Genomic DNA, 16,043 nt, shown 5'->3' with positions numbered 1-16,043 from the left:
AACAAGAATGAACAGTATCTTCATTAAAATCACACAGTTTGGAACTTACTGGCCTGGTCTGAGCATCTAGCCATGATTATTTAGGGGGCTTTCTATTTCTTCTGTAACACCCCCCACCACCATGCAACATCCTGGCTGATGAAGAGTTCTTTAGGACTTGAAAGCTTGTCTGTTCGTGATATTTTAATAGTTTAATAAAAAAAATCACCCACCCTTGGTTTTGGATTGTGTACAAGGACCATATGGTTCCTTCCTTCCTTCCTTCCTTCCTTCCTTCCTTCCTTCCTTCCTTCCTTCCTTCCTTCCTTCCTTCCTTCCTTCCTTCCTTCCTTCCTTCCTTCCTTCCTTCCTTCCTTCCTTCCTTCCTTCCTTCCTTCCTTCCTTCCTTCCTTCCTTGTTTTGCTTTGCCAGATGCTTTTGCATATAACTCTTGTTAGTCTAACCTACTTAGTCAATAGTAAGGAGCTAGGAATAAAGTAGCCCAAAAAGCCACAAAGGTCAAAGATTCCCCCTCCTGCAGTGAAAAATCATGCTTCAGAAAAGCACAGGAGTATGAACATGATCCTGCAATGTGTTGTTCCACTGAATCACAGTTTCCATTTTTCAATAAATGTATTTGTCTGAGAACCAAAATTATTATTTCTTAGAAAATTCAATTTTAGACCTGAGTGTGATGGCTTTAGAGATTCCTTTAAACTAATCTGACAGTTATGCCATCTCAGGTGGTTCCTCCCAGTCGGCCAATCTCTCTCTCTCTCTCTCTCTCTCTTTTTTAATAAAAGAGCTACTACATACTTTAAAAATTGTTGAATATATTTTCTCTACAAACCTTTGCACAATTACTCCCTAGGACGGCAGTCTAAACAATGTGTTGAAGTCCCCTTGAAGTAAGCAAGGCTTACTTCTTACTAGACATGTACAGGATTGCCCTGTTACAGTTCATATATATATATATATATATGTATATATATATATATATATATGTATATATATATATATATATATATATGTTTTAAATAATTGTGAGACCTCTGTGCATTCTTGACATCAATTTGCTTTCTCAAACAATTCCATCGATCACAACACAGATCTGCTTATGTTCTTACTCCAGTGGTCTTCATGTGAACCACAAGCTACTATTCCTTTATCTTTTTTATTCTTGTTTAGTTCCACATGGATTTAAATATGAACATACTCCTGCACTGATCAGTTTCTTACATGCTTCCAGTAAGATTTCCAATGAGATTGCAATATTGTATTTCCAATAATATTTCATCTTACGTTCCTATGGAAATATACATCTGTTTTGATTAATGCATAAGGGAGTGGGGTAGGAGTCAGGTTTAAAAAAAACAACTGTCTTAGAGAATTATAGATTTATATCTCCAAAAGAAGCAACCTCCAGCAAAAAAAATATTCTTGCTTCTTTGTGTGTATATGTGAACCCAAATGATTCCTACTGCCAGGGCAAGTATTATCTTTAGGATGACTACTGCCTGCATTATCAGAAGCAGCATGTGTCATAATATTGGTTGCTGTGTGACAATAGTGGAACAGAGGTGCTGTTCTCATATCCTGCTTGTTTTTTTTTTTTTTAAATCAGCTTCTGGTTGGTCACTGTGGGAGACACAAGACTGGACAGGTAGGCTGTTGGTGGGACTCTTCTTATCTTCCTCTGCTCCTTTCACTTACTCGCTGATCCAAGTGATGCCTGTCCATTGCCCATTCACCTTCTACCAAAATACAGCAGTGGGGGCATCACCATATATTGTCCAAAGAGAGAAAAATGCATACACGATACTGGAATGTCTGGAGTTGGCTGTTGCAAGGCTCAGTTTCCATTAATAGTAATGATTGCAGAGGGGTGAACTAGTTGGAGAAACAACCATTGCAGCTGTTCCTTCTCACCTGATGTCATTAAACATCGGCTGCTTGAAGCAGTTGTCTTATTCAGTCTAATGGTAGGGCTGGCCCTAAAAGTTGATAATGATAATGTATGCTAGCTCAGTGTCTTGTGATGATGTCACATATTTTGATTATCCTGTGAAAGGATTAGGCAAATACACAGAGGATCAACATATTGAAGGTTTTTAGCAGTGAAGACTAAAAATGAAAACTAATTACAGTACTGTACTGTATAACTAAGTGACAGAATCTGGGGGGAAACAACAGTTCCCAGGAGCATTCTATCCTGATCATACATTTCCAGAGGCATTTCATAAACCAAAAATGTGAAGTTATCTTATACTGAATGATACTATTGGCCCATCTATTGCCTACAATGATTTGTGTTCTTCAGCGTTTGAAAAGGGTGGGATTTCCCCATTTTATCTGGAGATAAGGACTGAAACTGGCGTCTTGTCTATGGAAAACCTGTTCTCTATCACTGAGCTATATCCTTTTGCTTACATAGAATGATCAAGACATACATTTCATTATTAGTTAGAATTCACAATACCATAGGCAGCAAAGCAGTAATGTTTGATGGATTTCATTCTCACTCTGAATTATGCTGTAGGCAGCAGCAAACATCAGAGAAGGGCACAAGATTTGGTTGAGCATTTGCTTACTTGTTCTGACACTGCTCTCAGGAAAAGTTGAAGGAGCTTCTGACCTATGGTGGATGGTAGTTTGATCCTCAAACTTGACGATACTTTTGAAAATTCTGACTTTCATCAGAAGAACTTTTGGAGGATGGGAGTCTTTTTCCATATTTATCATAACAGAATTGGCCTACATAATTTCTATATCCATTTATATGTCTTTGATAAGCAGCTATTCCCAGCTAAATAAACTTTGCTAGGCCATATTATTCAGCCATTATTTTCCCAGGTTATGACAGCCAACAAAATACTTGTTTTCATTGTTTTTGTTGTTGTTTTTAGGTTTAACATTCAACTCCAAAATCTAAGCCCAGTTAAAATCCCACAGAGGCTGTTCAGGGAAAGGGCTGAAGAATAAAAGAAATAGACTCCAGTGATTCTGCTCATCAAACAGCATGACAAATGAGAGGCTGAGAATTTGATACAACCATTGAATGCTACAGTTGTTTGGAGATTTGGTTTCAGTTTAGCTACTGGCTTCTCTAAAAGCACACAAAATGGCTACTTCTCTTCCCTTGTAATCTCTATTGAAGTGTTACAGCTGCATTTTATATGAGTATTTCTGTTTCCACTGCTGCCTGCAGCTTCCATTCTGAGTTGGCAGCACTCCAGGTACCACCGGTCTCTTGGGAAGTTCAAGGTAAAAGGGAAGCAAAAACATTTGTGGAGAAGTTAATGGCCCAATGAAATACATCAGTACTTAGGTTAAGAATATTAGTGGAGTGACCCTGCTTGCCGAGGTCAGTTGCTCTAATGCCAGAGGCTTAGAAGAAGCCTTTCCCGGGCCCATGCCAGTAGTGTAGATGGAAGGGATGGATGTGATTTCCTCTTTTTTCCTCTTCCAGATGTTTTCCTTCCTTAAATGAATCCATCCCACTGATGCTAATGGGAAAGAAATAATCATGAAAAAAAATTAAAATTCGGGGGAAGGCTTCCAGCTGCTTTATGGGGTGATGCTCCTGGTGCATGGATCATCTTCCATGTCCGGGTACACCCACTCTGCACCCAATGGTCTTCTGCTACTCTGCTGACTCCTTCATCAGCCAAATGGAGAGAATGGGGTAAGTGGTTGTAATGATTAAATATTAATGAAGTGATGCAGAGATAAGCATTTTTAAGAAAGGTGTCCCCCCCCCCCAAATTAAAAGAAAAAATGGCAGGGCCCTTGCCACCCAAAATCCACATAGGCACAAATTAAAATGACAGCAGCATTCACATCCGTAAAACTACTTTAGATTGAATTGGTTTTAGAAGCAAGATATGATTCCATACCATCTGCTCTCCCTGAGGCCAGCAGGCTGCCTGGAAGGTCCACCTTTGTCCTTCAAAGGAAAGGAAAGACCAAGAAGGCTACTGTCACTGCCCCCCTTCCCACAAATGAGGATTTACAATCTTGGAAAACAGCAAAGGATAGCCCTATCTAGATTAGGGAGGTAAAGAATACTTACCAAGTAGCCCTGGCTACTTTCTTGGTGCCGACAAACTATTCCTTTTCTCCGCAGCCAGACAACCTCAGCCATTCATCCTGCTCAGCATCACCAGTGTCCGTCTACTGTACAATAATCCAATGCAGTCCATCTGTGTCCTTACCAACTCAGCAGCCCTTTCATCATCAACAGCAGGCCCCACAAACTCCATATCAAGCCCCCCTCCATGCCGACATTGTCAATGTTGAGGATCCTCAATACCAACCTCTTACCATGGAGGCAACTTTGACATTGACAACTCAACATTGACAGGCCTCCCACTCCCAATATCAAGATGAGCCACCTTTTGACACCAGTGTCAATCAACAGTTGATTGATTCACCTCCCAGTGCCAGTCCTTCTGACCAAGGCTTGAGGCCCCAAACACCATCAGTGCTCTTAATGTCACTGGATTCAGACCTCGCAGATCTGGACCGACCGTCTCCAGCTGAGGACTTCCAGACTTATGCCCAGTTAATGGTTCATATGGCTAAGTCACTTGAGCTCCCGATTCATAGATGAACCATTGGACCATCTTTACTATTTGATTTCTAAGGCCACTACTGCACCAGTCTACATCTCTATGCTTCCTTCTCTTCTTAGCACAGCTAAATGTTCTTGGACTAAGCCAGCCTCATCACATGCTATCTCCTGGCATATTGACAACTTCTGTCATGGTCACAATCCCAATGCCATTTTTCTACAAAAACAGTCTGCTCCGAACTCCATCTTTGTCAAGGCTTCTCAGGTCCACTCTCGACATCAACAAAACCTGATTCCACCTAACAAGGACAGTTGGCGCATAGACTCAATGGGCTGATGGCTCTATTCCTTGTCTGCCTTTACCATGAGAGTTGCCAACTATCAAGGGGCTATGGGGGCCCCTGATGACAAAAGGATTTTGGTACAAACCTTTCAGTTGGAAGGCCTCTCAGTGGCTAAACAACAAATGTTGGCAGCACGCCACACTGCCAATGCCACCTCTATGGCCACCTCTATAGCTGTTTGCCATTTCTCCTGGCTTAGGACAGCTGATCTTGCAGAGGATGCCTGCACCCATATCGAAGAGCTCCTCTTCAATGGCATCGGCCTTTTCAATGCCGAAAGAGATGACATTCTTGAGAATGTGCAAAATAATCAAACAGCTGTTAGACACTGGGGAGTTTCCCCTACATACCAACAGCACCCACAACACACACAGTGGCATTGTCCCTACGCCTCCTATCAGAGGTTTCAACACAAACCTCAGAGGCAAACAATCACTGCTCCTTACTACAAACAGTAGTTTTACTGCACCAAAACCCAGCAGCAAACTACAATGAGATGTCACAACTGTAAACCTAAGAATCAGGTTCGACATCAAATTGGCTGAGATTTTGCTGCTACCTCCCACCCCTCCCCCTGCCTCCCCCTACTCTTTCGAGACACTTGCCTGCGTGGAAAAACATCACCACAGATGTCTGAGGCCTCTCCATCATAGAGCGGGGCTACCACATAGAATTCCACCAGCTTCCTCCACCCTCTCACATGATCACACCTCTGTTGCTAACTCTACAAAACAAAATACAATCCTTATTACGCAAAGATGCCATAGAGCTGGTACCACTACACCATACAGTCACAGGTTTTTTCTCTCGCTATTTCACTGTCCCCAAAGGACAGTGGCCTCTGCCCAGTTCTCAACCTCAGGGGCATAAATCAATATATTGCCACCACCAAATTTTGCATAGTTATCCTCGATTCTATTCTTCCACTACTCCACAAGAAAGACTGGTTTGTGATAATTGATTTATGAGACACCTGCTTCCACATTTCCATCAATCCAGCTCACAGGACTTACCTGCACTTCTAGCTAGGAGCTCAGGCCTAGCAATTCAAAAGACTACTGTTCGGGCTCACCACAGCACCCAGGTTATTCACCAAATGCATGGCCCCCATAGCAGCATACCTAAGGCTGCAGGGCATTCAAATCTTCCCATACAATGACTGGCTTTTCGTAGTCTCCCAAATCCACCTCTCTCAACCATTGGTTCTTCCATCCTTCTTTCCATCTCCATCTATTCCTCAAGAGCACATCCTTCACACTTTGGATGTCAGACAGGCGCTAGCTTTCTATATAGCTTACACGCAACCATTCCAGCATTCACCTATACTTTTTGTCACCTACCAGCCTCCATCAAAAGGCCTCCATGTCACCTCTCAACGTATATCCAAGTGGGTTGCCTCTGCTATCCAACTTGCCTACCAGCTTGCACGTCTTCTGGTGCCACAGCCCCTTTGCCCACATTCTACCAGGGCATTGGTGGCATGTACGTACAGCTTTCCTCCGAGGGATTCCCTTCCGTGAGATTTTCATATCTGCCACATAGTCACAGCCATCCACGTTTATTAATCCCTATTGGCTAGACGTTCGGCAGAAGCCTAATGCAGCTTCTGGATGTGCTATACTTTTTTCTACTTTGGCATGACACCCTCCTCTGGGTAAGCCAGCTTGTCAGTCACACAGAGTGCAATTCACAGAGGCCACGAAGAAGAAGGACAGGTTACCTACCTGTAATTGTAGTTCTTCAAGTGGTCCTCTGTGATTCAAACATCCCAACCCAGCCTCCTCACTGTCACATCCTCACTCCAAAGTGGCAGTAGACTTAACTGAAGAGAGAGCCTTGGCACCTGGGTACATATACAAGAGGAGAAGGGCTTGTACTAATGTATCTTTTCTGATCGCATAAGCTCTAGAATATTACAATGAGGCTCTGCACATGCGTGGATATCACCCAGAGTGTGAATCACAGAGGACCACTCAAAGAAACTATAATTACAGGTAGGTAACCTGTCCTTCTGCTATTTGAATACAATAACTCTGCAGCAGTCTGTGTAATAGTGCTGCTTACATTTAAAAAGCAAAGCTTTCAAGTACATAGGAAACATAGAAAATTTGGCTTATTATGTTTAAAAGATACTGCATTTTCCCGAAAATAAGACAGGGTCTTATATTAATTTTTGCTACAAACAAACAAACAAACAAAAAACATTAGAGCTTATTTTCAGGGGATGTTTTATTTTTTTCATAAATAAAAATCTACATTTATTCAAATACAATCATGTCATCTTCTGGTTGCTGCGCAGTGGTGGAGGGTGGGGTTTCACTTAACTAGGGCTTATTTTTGGGGGTAGGGCTTATATTACAAGCATCTTGAAAAATCATATTAGAGCTTATTTTCAGGTTAGGTCTTTTTGGGCAAACAGGGTACAAACAACCCATCCAGTGCTTCTGATTTTAAAAATCCATACATTCTGATTTTAAGAATCCGTAGTTCTAAATAATTTGTGGAAATTATGTAATTTGCACAAAATTCACAACTGAGCAGTAGTAAATGTCTCTCTTACATGATGAAAATAAATTTTTGCAACTCCTTACCCTTCTTGGTAAGGAAGACAGAAGAGGCCGACATTCCTAGTTGAACAATATTTGCAATGCTAACTGCCCATCACACAGCTATTTATTCCATGGTATTTTAAGATGTTTAATGAAAACAAATATCTCAAGTATCTCTTTGTGTTATTGAGAAGGATTGACAATGACTGGGAAATCATTCTGAGAGTTTAGGAGTGTCACCTTTTGGATTACAACTTCCATAACCCACCAACCAACATGGTTAGACTCAGGCAAATGGGTGGATTCTGGGATTTGCAATCTACAATTTAACATTTCAAATATTGACTACTCAACTCACAAACCATTGTAGTCACATATGTCTTTGAAATATTCCAGTTGCTTTTCTGTTTACCTTAAGCCCTTCCTTCATTGGTAAACTGGAAAAAAGAGTTTCCCCCACTAGAGATTTCTAAAGCTTAGTGTAGATCTGAACAGACAGGATAACCTTTGAGTGTATTTGCTGCTGAGTCTCAAAAGGCCAGTATCTGACAGTATGCATTCAGTCACTGAGCAGAACAATTAGTCATTAGTACATTCCCTGAACCATTTAGGTGCAGTCATCAGAGGAGATATCAGATCACCCCAACCTGGTACTCTCTGGTACAACTCTGATAGTCTCAGGAACTCCCAGAATCTTCTAGGCAGGGTAACAACTAGCCAGACGGTCAAAAAAGCAACTATTGCAAGTTATGTAGGCTGTATTCCAGCTGACCCAAACCTGTGTAGCTTTTAAAAGTTACTTGTTTAGAATACAATTCTGATCCCAGGACCTCATTGGATGCTCGGGTTTTAATCTATCTTCATTATAAAAGATAGGAGAGTCCTCTGATGGCCACACTCTTGCTGTCAAATCCATGCTGAAGTGAACCTTGATGGTGATTTTTATTAACTTGACAAAAAGTTACTGAAATCAAGAGTCAGAGCAGGCAGTGAGCTCTAGTGGTTAAAGTATCTGATTTCAGCCCAGGCAATAAGGAGCTGAGAGCCCACTGAGCCATGAAGTTCAGGGCTGGTGCCTGGCATCTTCAAAGAGTTATCAAAGATGAATCTGGTGCTGTCCCTGAGGCATATTAGTAGACAAAGCTTGTTCATGCTCACTGTCATCCTATTTGTTATCAGAACAACGTGGAACCACTCTTATGTATGTTGGTGTCAGTTCCTTGAATAAAGAATGAAGCACAAGTGCACTGATTAGACAGACTACATCAGAACTGTGCAGTCTTAGCAGTCTAAAACCATTCTAACTGCCATGATTCCATCCAATGGAATCTTGGAATTTCAAATTTGGTGAAGCACTTTGAGTTCTCTACTATGGAGCATTCCAGTTCAAGGATGTCCACGAGAGCTCTCTATGCAGAGAATACAAAGTATTTCTCCATGCTGAAAACTGCAGGATTCTGTAGGATGGAGACATTCTCTTGCAAAGCCTGTTCCAAGCCACATGGTTTTGTGGACTTTTAAGAACTTCCAAACAAATCTACATCCCATTTTTATATACATTTTCCTTATAGTAGCCGCACAGAAATGTCAACACTGTTCTCTGAAGTAAAAGCCGTAAGGGTCATTTTCCTAAGTGCCCATAAATCTTCCGAGAATGTCCTTTTGTCTTATGTGTTGATTCCCTCACATTACACAAATGAAAAGACACCATCTACCCCAGTCCCTCAGTTACAATGCAAGAGGGTCTACAGGGAACTGGGTTATTTAAGCAAAGTGAGTAGGATTTCATGAAGGTGTGCAACTCACGTGTGCTAGAAAAGCAAGTGTAGGATATTTACTTATTCTTTCAAAATTTGGAGTTCAGGCATGAAATTCTTTGCTGGAGGTTGGGGAACACGTGGCCTTCCATGTGTTGTGGAATGTTAATTCCATGTCTTCAACCTAACAACATCTAGTGAGCCACTTGTTCACTACCTTTCTTCTGCACACAACGAGAGTGCGCAGAAGAATTGATGTAGGCTCTCTCAGGAGACTCTGATTGAATGTCTTCCAGAAGCCTCGTGTACTTCACACTTTAATATTTGAGAGTTCATACAATGTGAACATGTGGCCAGCAACTCCAAATAGGTGTGATGCAATGGCCAATATATAGGAATCATTTCATCAAAAAGAGCAGCCATACCAAAGCTGGCTCTCCAATTAGGTGAAGTGAGGCAGTGAGTTCAGCAGCAGGTTAAGGCTGTCATGAAAGGGCACCAAGTTGCTAATTCAAACTAAACAACTAATTTTGTATATATTTTTTGCTTCAAAGAAGAGTCAGAAGAGCTTGGCAGATTCTTGCCTCAGGTGCCACAACAATGTGGCTGGCCTCGAGCCCTAAGCTCCTGATGACGGTGGTGATGATGGCTGAAAGGTGTTATTTGCTGCCATGCCTCAGGCAACAAAATGTCTTTAGCCAGCCTTAAGCTGGATTCAACTTATCAGTTCAGCAAAATCAGAATTCAGGAATTCTCCCAGGTACTCCTCCCGTCCCTCAACATTGCCCCCCCTTTTTTTCATTAAGTATAATGTATTTGAGAAGAACTGAGAATGGATTTAAAGGTGTATGTGAGGAGAATTCATCTTCATGGTTTCAAATTGTAATATCTTCTATCCAAGTCACAGAGAGTTCATTTTAAAGATTGAACTTTACAGGAAAGAATGTGAAAACACCTCTTATTCAAGTTAAAGAAAAATATGAAGTGTGCTTCTGAGACCATATTGAAGCAAAAGACAGATGCCTGCAGTGAAGAACAGCTGGGGGATTTTTTTTTCACAGTCACAGTGTGGACTCCCCTCCCCCACCAAAAGATTGCTAGAAAGCTAGAATATGAATATCAAGGAGGAAAAGATACCCTATTATAACATTTTTATGCAATTCTGTTGAATCAAGACATGCCATGGTAGTGTATTTAATACGACAAAGGCTACCACCTAAGTTTTATTTCATGTGACTTGTTTAAGTATTCTCTCAGCATTGTGGCTGTTCCGCAAATAACTTTCCCCTCACTAGGGTTTCACATGGGTGCTGACAGAAGAGAACATTTGTATCTCCTTCACTCATGGATGTACCAGATTGTGTGGGAAGTATTCATGCCAAATGCAGTATCTCCTTATGTGGGAAGGGAATTCAAATGATATTGTGACCACATGGTGTCCTGACAATGCTGAAACAATTTTAACAGCTGCCATGCTAGAGAGAAGAGAGAATGTTTGAAATGTGGTGTATTTAGACATACACAGGGAAACAATTGTTCAACAAATAGTTAAATAAATGCTCCATGCCTACTAACTAATGTTAAGAATAAGGTTTCAATAGATATGGTAAAGGCTAGAGATTTAAGTGGTTATTGTAGTAGTTTTCTTTGTTTCTATATGACAATCACTGAAAAAAATGCACTTGGGATCCTGACGCTATTTCTATCACCTTTCACTTTTACTTCTCACCTGTCCTTTACAATTTTAAGTGTTTCTTCAACCATCCATCTAGGTTTTTCTTTTCTTTTTAGTATAGGAATTGAATTTTTGCATTCTTCCCTATTAATATATCTGGTTTCAATTCATAGCTCTCCTGGTTCACAGTCAATTCAGTTTAGTAATGTAAATTTGTTCCTTATGTGGTCTTTAAATTCATCAGAAATGTTGTTTAAATTCTATTTTGGCACTATAATTCCTTTAGTGTTCCCTTTTCAGCTTTAGTCTAATGTTGGATATCAACAGTTCATGAGCATACCACAATCTGTTCCTGGTCTTGTTTTGGCAGAGATAATACAGCTTCTCCATATTTTGCTTCTAATTATGTAGTCTATTTGATTTCTGTATTGATCATCTGGTGATGTCCCCATGTACAACTATCTGTTCAGTTGTCTGAAGCATGTATAAACAGATTGTTAGCTTCACAGAACTCTTTGAGTTATTCTCCTGCTTCATTTCTGTCCCCTAGGCCAGATTTTCCCAAAAATCTTGATTCTTCTTTGCTCCCTACTTTTGTGTTCGTCACCTGTGATTATAAGCATGTCTTGTTTTGGTGTGTGATGAATTTCCTCCTAAATGTTTTCATAAAAGCTTTTGATTTTATACTCAGCATCTGTAGTTGGAACATAGATTTAAATAATGGTTATATTGATTGGTTTTCCAGAGTCTGATTGATGTTGTTAAGTTAGACCTTGCATTATGGCCTCTAACTTCCTTAGTATTAGAAGCACTCCATTTCTTCTGAGTTTGTCATTTCCAGAGTAGAACACATTGCAGTTGTCTGACTGAAAATATCTTATTCCAGGCCACTTTAGTTCACTGACACCAAGCACTTCAGTGTTTATATCTTCAATTTCCTGCTTTATCATTGGCAATTTAAGCTGGAAATCCCCACAGAAAGTAAGATCCAGATGGATATAGAGATCATTGCCCTGCAGGCTGATTTGAAAACTGCATGTAGTGCAGAACCACCTACTGGTGGCATATAACACTGCTACTGAAGGAGTTGCGATGCCTTCCTATTAGTTGCTGGACCAGTGTTAAGGTTGTATTGATAGATTATAAAGCCCTTTGGTCCTGGTTACCTATTCAGTGCTGTAGTGAAGCCAGGGCTCTCAGGATCAAAGCTCAGGGCCTTTCCAAGTAGCAGGGACTAAGTCAACGTCTGGCATCCACACTCCAGGTTTCTTGTTTCCTCCAAGCTTTGCTGCAACCCATGCAGTATCTAGGAAAGAAATAGATTTTCCCAGGAACAGGATATTGTTGTAAGCTTTCCTTCTGGTAATAGCTAGTTGAGGGTGATATGGTATTGGATAGGCAATTAAAAGCCGTTAACTTTTAAAATGTACAAACTTCTCATTTGTTGGTTTTGCAACAATGGCACTTTGGTATTGGACTGGTCCACTTTCTGCCTTTTTGGTTGGGGCTGGCTGTGGAGAAATGTGTGACTGCAGTTCAAAATTCTCCTCTACATCACTGAACTTGAGGGACTATCTTTTTCCATATCAGCTCATTTAGTCATCAAGGTACCTAGCAGTACCTAGAGACAAGCTCCTGGTGGTGCCTCATGTTCCTCAGGCCCTCTCTTTGATAATCTGGAGTAGGGCTTTTAGTATTGTGACACCAGCTTTTGGAAATGTTATTTCCTCACAAATTTAGTAGGTGCCTGAAATTTTTAATTTTAAGCATGGGTCAAAAACACCACTGTTTATGTAAGCCTTCCCCATATAGTCCAACCGGACATCTGTTTCATTGCCTGTATAAATCCTGCATGGACATACTGTGAGCATTGTGTATTGTATGTATTATATTGCTTATCTCTTTTATTATTGATGTACATAACTTCAAATTTTTCAAATCTAGGCAGGTTATAAATGGTCTCTAATAAATAATAACTCAAAATGTCACCAATAGAGATAGACATGAACCTCTGAACTGGTGATTCATGCTGGTTCACAATAGGTGTTTGGCATTTCTTCTCCAATGGGCGCCCACTCAGCAGCAGTGCCCTTACTTCATTGCTCCACCTCCTCCCGGCACTGCCTTTGAGTGGGCACCTTCCAGAGAAGGGGGGGGGGCTCTGAAGCACTGAACACCTGCTCTGCTGAAAAACAAACCAGCATGAACCACTGGTTCAGAGGTTTGTGTCTATCTCTAGTCACCAACAGGGATATTGAAGCTCCTCTGAAAGGAACCTTACTGTGTATCTTCCTTTTGCATCCACACTGGCAGAATGATCCAAACCTTCTTCTGCCAGTGTAAAGTCTCTCCATATCTCTAGTGCTCTGAGAAGCCAGGCCAATGTTGTTTTGCAGCAGTCTTCTCTTGGGCTTCCCTAGATACTGAGGAAAAGAAAGGAAGCTGGGCCATTCCATTAGTTCTTCTAAAGCAGTGGTTCTTAACCTGGGCAATATTGCCCCCAGGGGGCGATTTTGTTTTTCAGGGGGTGAGGGAACCAAAAGGAGTTATGCGGGGGTGAAAGAACAGAAGGGGGCATGCTGCCGCGGGGGACGACATGGCCCACGTGTCCATCTCGGACCCAGATAAGAAGGGGATGGAGGGAAAGGACGGCAGCATGGTGCTGAGCCTCCAGGGCGGCAAGGGCGCTTTCTGGCTGTGACCCTCAGTCTCTTTCCTGTGCATCGAGGGGCCTCTGGACCGGGAGCGCCACACAGCCTACGAACTCTGATTGGTGGCCGTTGACTTGGGTGAGCGCCCCTTTCCTTGCAGTGCAGTTGTGTATTGGATGGTGGGCGGGAATCTGAAAAGGTACTTTTGGGGGGGGGGTCGGGCTCCCATCCCCAGCATCTGGCAGGTCGCATAGCGATCTCCCCATGAAGAGACCAAGGGGAACCCAGCCCCACCATCCCGCCCCTCTTCTGAACATCCAGCCCCACAAAGGGCTGACTTCGACAAGGCCTCCTTCTTTGGAGAGAGTCAGGACCCGTCGCCCCCCATGCCCGCACTGAGGACACAGCCTCATCCTCCTCATGGGTGCATTGGTGTGGGGTGATCCAGAGGCTGCAGGGGGATGGAGAAGCGTCCCTGATGGCAGAACACCCACCTCCCTCCCTGAGACATCGACCCCTGGGATCCAAACACCCAAGGGGGGCAAGGGTGGGAGTTGGTTGGCCAAGTGGCCTCCCTCCTTCTTTTCTCGGCCCATTCTGGCCTTTGCTTAGTCACAGTGGGCTCCCCATCCTGAGGTGGGGCTGTAGCCCCCAGGCGGGTGGGCAAGGCAGCCAGCCACCCTTCGCCTTCCCGCAGCCTGACCTTGTGTGTCTCACCCCGGCTTTTTTCTTCCCTCCCGACAGCGCTTCTCAGGGAAAGCCAAGCCCTGAGAAGGAGAGCCACCGTCCTTCCCACCATCACCACCCCTCTCTCTACCTCCACACCCTAAGTGCTGGCCCTTTTCCCCCTCAGGTGCTAGCGGCTCCAGGGGCGCCCCAAAAGCCAAGCGGAAGCCACTGCTTAGTCTCTGAGTGCGCGGCGGTGGGGAAAGGCAAAGGCAGAAAGGAGCGAGACCCAGTCCATTGAGGAAGTTATCATCACTCCCCCTCCTCACAGTGGCAGTGTGGCTGCAGTGGCTCAAGGGGGCATTTCTTTCAAAAAGATTAAGAACCACTGTTCTAAAGGACCAAAAATGTTTGGCTTTGCTTTATCTTGACATACTTCCATTCCAACTGGCTTTTATAAGAACCTGTAGCTAAGAACTGGTGCCTGAGTTAGCTGTTCTCCTCCTCCTCCCCACTCACTGTTTTGTGTTGTGTCCTTTAGACCCTAGGTTCCCAACCTTTGTTACTCGGATGTTTTTGAACTGCAACTCCCAGAAACCCCAGCCAGCACAGTTGGTGGTGAAGGCTTCTGGGAGTTGCAGTCCACAACTCCTGAGTAAGCCAAGGTTGAGAACCAGTGCTTTAGACTAAAGGCCTGAAATGCAGGGTTTTTATTATTGAGCCTTTTAAAGTTATTCTGAGATTTAAAAAACAAAAACAAAAAACTGAAGACAGATTAAAATGTTTTAATTGATCAGTAGATCAATCACGATCGTCATCATCCCTCCTGTGGTGCATGTGTATCTAGTGAAATTTCTTGCGGGGATTTGTGTTGTCAGTCTATGAGGGTCTAAGTTTCCAGTGGATTCAACTTACAGCAAATACACTGAAATTATGTAGTATTTGAATTCAATTCCTTATCAAATATCACATCAGAGAATGTTGGCCAAGCCAATTAAAGAAAGAGATATGTTTCTTAAGGAAAATAGAGTGTTTTCTCACAGGCGGCAGCTTACCTTAGAGGTGATCGCTAATCAGAAGGAAATGTTAATCTCTGGTAATGCTCTGAGCCACCTTGTTTTTCCAAGCAGAATAGGAATTAAGTATGGTTCCTCTTGTTTTTGTGTAGAATCCTATCAACAAGTTATTTTTAAACGGTTAGTGAGTTTATTCTGTGTCTGCAAAACCTGTCTATATTATTCAAAACAATATATATTATTTATATAGCAAATACATATTCCATGAAATAATCTATTCTCATGCAACAGATGCTCTTATGGTTGATAGAGAATTATAGATATTGAATTCCTGCACAGTGATGTTACTGTGCAGCAGAGCAAACCAATATTCCACAAGACAGTTCTAAAAATGCGGGCAGCCCAAACAAAAATTATAACTGAAAAACTGGAGTTTAGATCATCATCAAATCTGGCAAAATGGTAGCAGACACTCTGCTCTTGCTCTATGCCAAATATGGGGACATTTGGATAAAGGCTTTTAGAGTGAAAAAATTTTTAAAAGTCAAATTGTCCCCCCCCCCAGTAGAACAATTGCCCTAAACATCCCCAGATATAAAATAGCTCATATTAATTGATAAAACCAATCTTGTGTATCTTTTTTTAATTTGGAAGGGGTCCAGGCTGCAGCATCTGAAATACTCATCCTTAAAAAAGGCCTTTCAAAAGGGAAAAACAGTAGATTTGTTATAAACTGAGCATGTGTGGAACAGTCTTACCAGCAAGAACATTCCAGAGTAGATTGTTACAGTTTCATGGGCTGGGAAGGGAGATTTTGGAGGATAATGAAAAGT

The sequence above is a fragment of the Pogona vitticeps genome, chromosome 6, assembly GCF_051106095.1.
Source record: "Pogona vitticeps strain Pit_001003342236 chromosome 6, PviZW2.1, whole genome shotgun sequence".
Lineage (NCBI taxonomy): Eukaryota > Metazoa > Chordata > Lepidosauria > Squamata > Agamidae > Pogona > Pogona vitticeps.
Note: the sequence above shows the minus strand (reverse complement) of the source record.